This window comes from Coccinella septempunctata, chromosome 2, assembly GCF_907165205.1.
Source record: "Coccinella septempunctata chromosome 2, icCocSept1.1, whole genome shotgun sequence".
NCBI classification, from domain to species: domain Eukaryota; kingdom Metazoa; phylum Arthropoda; class Insecta; order Coleoptera; family Coccinellidae; genus Coccinella; species Coccinella septempunctata.
In genome coordinates, this window is record NC_058190.1 from 17501 (window position 1) to 27500 (window position 10000).

Below are 10000 nucleotides of genomic sequence, written 5' to 3' on the forward strand. Positions count from 1 at the left end.
GACATAAACGAAACTATGCATCGGAACAACCATCTACGGTCTCCCATCCGAGCGAAACTTTTCAACGTTAAGCATCGTTATGTGTTCGAGTCGGACCGCTCTGCCTACATATGCCAGGAGAGCATGGGATAACCCTCCAGAAGCCCGCGCCAATTTTCAGGGTCCGAACAAGTTTCTTATATGAAGCGTGACCTATGGTTTTTATCGTCGATTTGGGTGTAATTAGGTGACATACTACTTCCTACGAAGTTTCCCGTTCATACCTTCCCTAATTTTTGAAAAAAAGAAAATTATGTCTCCGAACCTCACATTTTACTATATGTGGAATTTTCAGAGTCCGAACGACTTTCTTATATGAAGCGTGACCTATGGTTTTTATCGTCGATTTGGGTGTAATTAGGTGAGATACTACTTCCTACGAAGTTTCCCGTTCATACCTTCCCTAATTTTTGAAAAAAAGAAAATTATGTCTCCGAACCTCACATTTTACTATATGTGGAATTTTCAGAGTCCGAACGACTTTCTTATATGAAGCGTGACCTATGGTTTTTATCGTCGATTTGGGTGTAATTAGGTGAAATACTACTTCCTACGAAGTTTCCCGTTCACACCTTCCCTAATTTTTGAAAAAAAGAAAATTATGTCTCCGAACCTCACATTTTACTATATGTGGAATTTTCAGAGTCCGAACGACTTTCTTATATGAAGCGTGACCTATGGTTTTTATCGTCGATTTGGGTGTAATTAGGTGAAATACTACTTCCTACGAAGTTTCCCGTTCATACCTTCCCTAATTTTTGAAAAAAAGAAAATTATGTCTCCGAACCTCACATTTTACTATATGTGGAATTTTCAGAGTCCGAACGACTTTCTTATATGAAGCGTGACCTATGGTTTTTATCGTCGATTTGGGTGTAATTAGGTGAAATACTACTTCCTACGAAGTTTCCCGTTCATACCTTCCCTAATTTTTGAAAAAAAGAAAATTATGTCTCCGAACCTCACATTTTACTATATGTGGAATTTTCAGAGTCCGAACGACTTTCTTATATGAAGCGTGACCTATGGTTTTTATCGTCGATTTGGGTGTAATTAGGTGAGATACTACTTCCTACGAAGTTTCCCGTTCATACCTTCCCTAATTTTTGAAAAAAAGAAAATTATGTCTCCGAACCTCACATTTTACTATATGTGGAATTTTCAGAGTCCGAACGACTTTCTTATATGAAGCGCGACCTATGGTTTTTATCGTCGATTTGGGTGTAATTAGGTGAAATACTACTTCCTACGAAGTTTCCCGTTCATACCTTCCCTAATTTTTGAAAAAAAGCAAATTATGTCTCCGAACCTCACATTTTACTATATGTGGAATTTTCAGAGTCCGAACGACTTTCTTATATGAAGCGTGACCTATGGTTTTTATCGTCGATTTGGGTGTAATTAGGTGAAATACTACTTCCTACGAAGTTTCCCGTTCATACCTTCCCTAATTTTTGAAAAAAAGAAAATTATGTCTCCGAACCTCACATTTTACTATATGTGGAATTTTCAGAGTCCGAACGACTTTCTTATATGAAGCGTGACCTATGGTTTTTATCGTCGATTTGGGTTGAGTTAGGTGAGATACTACTTCCTACGAAGTTTCCCGTTCATACCTTCCCTAGTTTTTGAAAAATAAGAAAATCATATTTTACTATATGTGGAATTTTCAGAGTCCGAACGACTTTCTTATATGAAGCGTGACCTATGGTTTTTATCGTCGATTTGGGTGTAATTAGGTGAAATACTACTTCCTACGAAGTTTCCCGTTCATACCTTCCCTAATTTTTGAAAAAAAGCAAATTATGTCTCCGAACCTCACATTTTACTATATGTGGAATTTTCAGAGTCCGAACGACTTTCTTATATGAAGCGTGACCTATGGTTTTTATCGTCGATTTGGGTGTAATTAGGTGAAATACTACTTCCTACGAAGTTTCCCGTTCATACCTTCCCTAATTTTTGAAAAAAAGCAAATTATGTCTCCGAACCTCACATTTTACTATATGTGGAATTTTCAGAGTCCGAACGACTTTCTTATATGAAGCGTGACCTATGGTTTTTATCGTCGATTTGGGTTGAGTTAGGTGAGATACTACTTCCTACGAAGTTTCCCGTTCATACCTTCCCTAGTTTTTGAAAAATAAGAAAATCATATTTTACTATATGTGGAATTTTCAGAGTCCGAACGACTTTCTTATATGAAGCGTGACCTATGGTTTTTATCGTCGATTTGGGTGTAATTAGGTGAGATACTACTTCCTACGAAGTTTCCCGTTCATACCCTCCCTAATTTTTGAAAAAAAGAAAATTATGTCTCCGAACCTCACATTTTACTATATGTGGAATTTTCAGAGTCCGAACGACTTTCTTATATGAAGCGTGACCTATGGTTTTTATCGTCGATTTGGGTGTAATTAGGTGACATACTACTTCCTACGAAGTTTCCCGTTCATACCTTCCCTAATTTTTGAAAAAAAGAAAATTATGTCTCCGAACCTCACATTTTACTATATGTGGAATTTTCAGAGTCCGAACGACTTTCTTATATGAAGCGTGACCTATGGTTTTTATCGTCGATTTGGGTTGAGTTAGGTGAGATACTACTTCCTACGAAGTTTCCCGTTCATACCTTCCCTAGTTTTTGAAAAATAAGAAAATTATGTCTCCGAACCTCACATTTTACTATATGTGGAATTTTCAGAGTCCGAACGACTTTCTTATATGAAGCGTGACCTATGGTTTTTATCGTCGATTTGGGTTGAGTTAGGTGAGATACTACTTCCTACGAAGTTTCCCGTTCATACCTTCCCTAGTTTTTGAAAAATAAGAAAATCATATTTTACTATATGTGGAATTTTCAGAGTCCGAACGACTTTCTTATATGAAGCGTGACCTATGGTTTTTATCGTCGATTTGGGTGTAATTAGGTGAAATACTACTTCCTACGAAGTTTCCCGTTCATACCTTCCCTAATTTTTGAAAAAAAGAAAATTATGTCTCCGAACCTCACATTTTACTATAAGTGGAATTTTCAGAGTCCGAACGACTTTCTTATATGAAGCGTGACCTATGGTTTTTATCGTCGATTTGGGTGTAATTAGGTGAAATACTACTTCCTACGAAGTTTCCCGTTCATACCTTCCCTAATTTTTGAAAAAAAGAAAATTATGTCTCCGAACCTCACATTTTACTATATGTGGAATTTTCAGAGTCCGAACGACTTTCTTATATGAAGCGTGACCTATGGTTTTTATCGTCGATTTGGGTGTAATTAGGTGACATACTACTTCCTACGAAGTTTCCCGTTCATACCTTCCCTAATTTTTGAAAAAAAGAAAATTATGTCTCCGAACCTCACATTTTACTATATGTGGAATTTTCAGAGTCCGAACGACTTTCTTATATGAAGCGTGACCTATGGTTTTTATCGTCGATTTGGGTTGAGTTAGGTGAGATACTACTTCCTACGAAGTTTCCCGTTCATACCTTCCCTAGTTTTTGAAAAATAAGAAAATCATATTTTACTATATGTGGAATTTTCAGAGTCCGAACGACTTTCTTATATGAAGCGTGACCTATGGTTTTTATCGTCGATTTGGGTTGAGTTAGGTGAGATACTACTTCCTACGAAGTTTCCCGTTCATACCTTCCCTAGTTTTTGAAAAATAAGAAAATCATATTTTACTATATGTGGAATTTTCAGAGTCCGAACGACTTTCTTATATGAAGCGTGACCTATGGTTTTTATCGTCGATTTGGGTGTAATTAGGTGACATACTACTTCCTACGAAGTTTCCCGTTCATACCTTCCCTAATTTTTGAAAAAAAGAAAATTATGTCTCCGAACCTCACATTTTACTATATGTGGAATTTTCAGAGTCCGAACGACTCTCTTATATGAAGCGTGACCTATGGTTTTTATCGTCGACTTGGGTTGAGTTAGGTGAGATACTTCTTCCTAAGAAGTTTCCCGTTCATACCTTCCCTAGTTTTTGAAAAAAAGAAAATTATGTCTCCGAACCTCACATTTTACTATATGTGGAATTTTCAGAGTCCGAACGACTTTCTTATATGAAGCGTGACCTATGGTTTTTATCGTCGATTTGGGTGTAATTAGGTGACATACTACTTCCTACGAAGTTTCCCGTTCATACCTTCCCTAATTTTTGAAAAAAAGAAAATTATGTCTCCGAACCTCACATTTTACTATATGTGGAATTTTCAGAGTCCGAACGACTTTCTTATATGAAGCGTGACCTATGGTTTTTATCGTCGATTTGGGTTGAGTTAGGTGAGATACTACTTCCTACGAAGTTTCCCGTTCATACCTTCCCTAGTTTTTGAAAAATAAGAAAATCATATTTTACTATATGTGGAATTTTCAGAGTCCGAACGACTTTCTTATATGAAGCGTGACCTATGGTTTTTATCGTCGATTTGGGTGTAATTAGGTGAAATACTACTTCCTACGAAGTTTCCCGTTCATACCTTCCCTAATTTTTGAAAAAAAGAAAATTATGTCTCCGAACCTCACATTTTACTATATGTGGAATTTTCAGAGTCCGAACGACTTTCTTATATGAAGCGTGACCTATGGTTTTTATCGTCGATTTGGGTTGAGTTAGGTGAGATACTACTTCCTACGAAGTTTCCCGTTCATACCTTCCCTAGTTTTTGAAAAATAAGAAAATTATGTCTCCGAACCTCACATTTTACTATATGTGGAATTTTCAGAGTCCGAACGACTTTCTTATATGAAGCGTGACCTATGGTTTTTATCGTCGATTTGGGTTGAGTTAGGTGAGATACTACTTCCTACGAAGTTTCCCGTTCATACCTTCCCTAGTTTTTGAAAAATAAGAAAATCATATTTTACTATATGTGGAATTTTCAGAGTCCGAACGACTTTCTTATATGAAGCGTGACCTATGGTTTTTATCGTCGATTTGGGTGTAATTAGGTGAAATACTACTTCCTACGAAGTTTCCCGTTCATACCTTCCCTAATTTTTGAAAAAAAGAAAATTATGTCTCCGAACCTCACATTTTACTATAAGTGGAATTTTCAGAGTCCGAACGACTTTCTTATATGAAGCGTGACCTATGGTTTTTATCGTCGATTTGGGTGTAATTAGGTGAAATACTACTTCCTACGAAGTTTCCCGTTCATACCTTCCCTAATTTTTGAAAAAAAGAAAATTATGTCTCCGAACCTCACATTTTACTATATGTGGAATTTTCAGAGTCCGAACGACTTTCTTATATGAAGCGTGACCTATGGTTTTTATCGTCGATTTGGGTGTAATTAGGTGACATACTACTTCCTACGAAGTTTCCCGTTCATACCTTCCCTAATTTTTGAAAAAAAGAAAATTATGTCTCCGAACCTCACATTTTACTATATGTGGAATTTTCAGAGTCCGAACGACTTTCTTATATGAAGCGTGACCTATGGTTTTTATCGTCGATTTGGGTGTAATTAGGTGACATACTACTTCCTACGAAGTTTCCCGTTCATACCTTCCCTAATTTTTGAAAAAAAGAAAATTATGTCTCCGAACCTCACATTTTACTATAAGTGGAATTTTCAGAGTCCGAACGACTTTCTTATATGAAGCGTGACCTATGGTTTTTATCGTCGATTTGGGTGTAATTAGGTGAAATACTACTTCCTACGAAGTTTCCCGTTCATACCTTCCCTAATTTTTGAAAAAAAGAAAATTATGTCTCCGAACCTCACATTTTACTATATGTGGAATTTTCAGAGTCCGAACGACTTTCTTATATGAAGCGTGACCTATGGTTTTTATCGTCGATTTGGGTGTAATTAGGTGACATACTACTTCCTACGAAGTTTCCCGTTCATACCTTCCCTAATTTTTGAAAAAAAGAAAATTATGTCTCCGAACCTCACATTTTACTATATGTGGAATTTTCAGAGTCCGAACGACTTTCTTATATGAAGCGTGACCTATGGTTTTTATCGTCGATTTGGGTGGAGTTAGGTGAGATACTACTTCCTACGAAGTTTCCCGTTCATACCTTCCCTAGTTTTTGAAAAATAAGAAAATCATATTTTACTATATGTGGAATTTTCAGAGTCCGAACGACTTTCTTATATGAAGCGTGACCTATGGTTTTTATCGTCGATTTGGGTTGAGTTAGGTGAGATACTACTTCCTACGAAGTTTCCCGTTCATACCTTCCCTAGTTTTTGAAAAATAAGAAAATCATATTTTACTATATGTGGAATTTTCAGAGTCCGAACGACTTTCTTATATGAAGCGTGACCTATAGTTTTTATCGTCGATTTGGGTGGAATTAGGTGACATACTACTTCCTACGAAGTTTCCCGTTCATACCTTCCCTAATTTTTGAAAAAAAGAAAATTATGTCTCCGAACCTCACATTTTACTATATGTGGAATTTTCAGAGTCCGAACGACTTTCTTATATGAAGCGTGACCTATGGTTTTTATCGTCGACTTGGGTTGAGTTAGGTGAGATACTTCTTCCTAAGAAGTTTCCCGTTCATACCTTCCCTAGTTTTTGAAAAAAAGAAAATTATGTCTCCGAACCTCACATTTTACTATATGTGGAATTTTCAGAGTCCGAACGACTTTCTTATATGAAGCGTGACCTATGGTTTTTATCGTCGATTTGGGTGTAATTAGGTGAGATACTACTTCCTACGAAGTTTCCCGTTCATACCTTCCCTAATTTTTGAAAAAAAGAAAATTATGTCTCCGAACCTCACATTTTACTATATGTGGAATTTTCAGAGTCCGAACGACTTTCTTATATGAAGCGCGACCTATGGTTTTTATCGTCGATTTGGGTGTAATTAGGTGAAATACTACTTCCTACGAAGTTTCCCGTTCATACCTTCCCTAATTTTTGAAAAAAAGCAAATTATGTCTCCGAACCTCACATTTTACTATATGTGGAATTTTCAGAGTCCGAACGACTTTCTTATATGAAGCGTGACCTATGGTTTTTATCGTCGATTTGGGTGTAATTAGGTGAAATACTACTTCCTACGAAGTTTCCCGTTCATACCTTCCCTAATTTTTGAAAAAAAGCAAATTATGTCTCCGAACCTCACATTTTACTATATGTGGAATTTTCAGAGTCCGAACGACTTTCTTATATGAAGCGTGACCTATGGTTTTTATCGTCGATTTGGGTGTAATTAGGTGAAATACTACTTCCTACGAAGTTTCCCGTTCATACCTTCCCTAATTTTTGAAAAAAAGAAAATTATGTCTCCGAACCTCACATTTTACTATATGTGGAATTTTCAGAGTCCGAACGACTTTCTTATATGAAGCGTGACCTATGGTTTTTATCGTCGATTTGGGTTGAGTTAGGTGAGATACTACTTCCTACGAAGTTTCCCGTTCATACCTTCCCTAGTTTTTGAAAAATAAGAAAATCATATTTTACTATATGTGGAATTTTCAGAGTCCGAACGACTTTCTTATATGAAGCGTGACCTATGGTTTTTATCGTCGATTTGGGTGTAATTAGGTGACATACTACTTCCTACGAAGTTTCCCGTTCATACCTTCCCTAATTTTTGAAAAAAAGAAAATTATGTCTCCGAACCTCACATTTTACTATATGTGGAATTTTCAGTGTCCGAACGACTTTCTTATATGAAGCGTGACCTATAGTTTTTATCGTCGATTTGGGTGGAATTAGGTGAGATACTACTTCCTACGAAGTTTTCCGTTCATACCTTACCTAGTTTTTGAAAAATAAGAAAATCATATTTTACTATATGTGGAATTTTCAGAGTCCGAACGACTTTCTTATATGAAGCGTGACCTATGGTTTTTATCGTCGATTTGGGTGTAATTAGGTGAAATACTACTTCCTACGAAGTTTCCCGTTCATACCTTCCCTAATTTTTGAAAAAAAGAAAATTATGTCTCCGAACCTCACATTTTACTATATGTGGAATTTTCAGAGTCCGAACGACTTTCTTATATGAAGCGTGACCTATGGTTTTTATCGTCGATTTGGGTGGAGTTAGGTGAGATACTACTTCCTACGAAGTTTCCCGTTCATACCTTCCCTAGTTTTTGAAAAATAAGAAAATCATATTTTACTATATGTGGAATTTTCAGAGTCCGAACGACTTTCTTATATGAAGCGTGACCTATGGTTTTTATCGTCGATTTGGGTTGAGTTAGGTGAGATACTACTTCGTAGGAAGTTTTCCGTTCATACCTTCCCTAGTTTTTGAAAAAATGAAAATTATATTTATTCATAAAATTGCATGTTTATATATTCATATAATTTTATGATGTGAACGGTCAATGGAGAAATGTCTGAACCTCTTCAATTGTAATATTTTCAACCGGACCAAGTGCGGAAAGCAAAAAAAAAAGCTTACAGCACGCGGTGTTCCCAAGCGGTCACCCATCCAAGTACTAACCGCGCCCGACGCTGCTTGGCTTCAGTGTTCTGACGAGAACTGGCATTGTCAGCGTGGTATGGCCGTAAACGATGGGATTGTGTGTTCTTTCCATGTGAACAATTATCGCAATCTGTGAAGATCATAAAAGAAGGCTCATAAAAAAATAACAACACCGCCGTTTACCCGCTCCTGTTTACATAGCCTATATTAAGTGAGCGAATTCTACTACCGCCGTTTACCCGCTCGTATTTACATCGCCTATATTAAGTGAGTGAATTCTACTACCGCCGTTTACCCGCTCGTATATACATCGCCTATATTAAGTGAGTGAATTCTACTACCGCCGTTTACCCGCTCGTATTTACATCGCCTATATTAAGTGAGTGAACTCTACTACCGCCGTTTACCCGCTCGTATTTACATCGCCTATATTAAGTGAGTGAATTCTACTACCGCCGTTTACCCGCTCGTATTTACATGTCCTGTATTAAGTGAGTGAACTCTACTACCGCCGTTTACCCGCTCCTGTTTACATAGCCTATATTAAGTGAGCGAATTCTACTACCGCCGTTTACCCGCTCGTATATACATCGCCTATATTAAGTGAGTGAATTCTACTACCGCCGTTTACCCGCTCGTATATACATCGCCTATATTAAGTGAGTGAATTCTACTACCGCCGTTTACCCGCTCGTATATACATCGCCTATATTAAGTGAGTGAATTCTACTACCGCCGTTTACCCGCTCCTGTTTACATAGCCTATATTAAGTGAGCGAATTCTACTACCGCCGTTTACCCGCTCGTATATACATCGCCTATATTAAGTGAGTGAATTCTACTACCGCCGTTTACCCGCTCGTATTTACATCGCCTATATTAAGTGAGTGAATTCTACTACCGCCGTTTACCCGCTCCTGTTTACATAGCCTATATTAAGTGAGCGAACTCTACTACCGCCGTTTACCCGCTCCTGTTTACATAGCCTATATTAAGTGAGCGAATTCTACTACCGCCGTTTACCCGCTCGTATTTACATGTCCTGTATTAAGTGAGTGAACTCTACTACCGCCGTTTACCCGCTCCTGTTTACATAGCCTATATTAAGTGAGCGAATTCTACTACCGCCGTTTACCCGCTCGTATATACATCGCCTATATTAAGTGAGTGAATTCTACTACCGCCGTTTACCCGCTCGTATTTACATCTATGTACGTGGGGCTTCGATCTGAAGTGCGATAACCCGATGAATAATATTTCCATACTATGAAGCCCTACAACGTGTTGAATCGTTTTTTCACACTTCGACGTCCGACAACGTGTTGAATCGTTTTTTTACACTTTGACGTCGGACAACGCTTCGAATCATCGTTCAGACTTCGACGTCGGGCAACGTGTTGAGAGTCGTTCTGATGAATAAACGCGTGCCTTCCGCCGAATAACGTGTTGAATCCTTTTCGTTTTCAAACGCGGCTCTTCAGGCGGATAACGTGTTGAATCCTTTTCGTTTTCAAACGCGGCTCTTCCGGTGAATA

At 37.6% G+C, this 10000-nt stretch overlaps 1 non-coding gene across 1 annotated transcript; it reads right to left on the reverse strand.

The window, feature by feature from the left end:
• Positions 1–8434: 8434 nt before the first annotated feature.
• On the reverse strand, positions 8435–8553 carry LOC123308826. The gene has a single exon (XR_006537172.1). It is a non-coding gene; the product is annotated as a 5S ribosomal RNA (ribosomal RNA).
• Positions 8554–10000: the final 1447 nt, after the last annotated feature.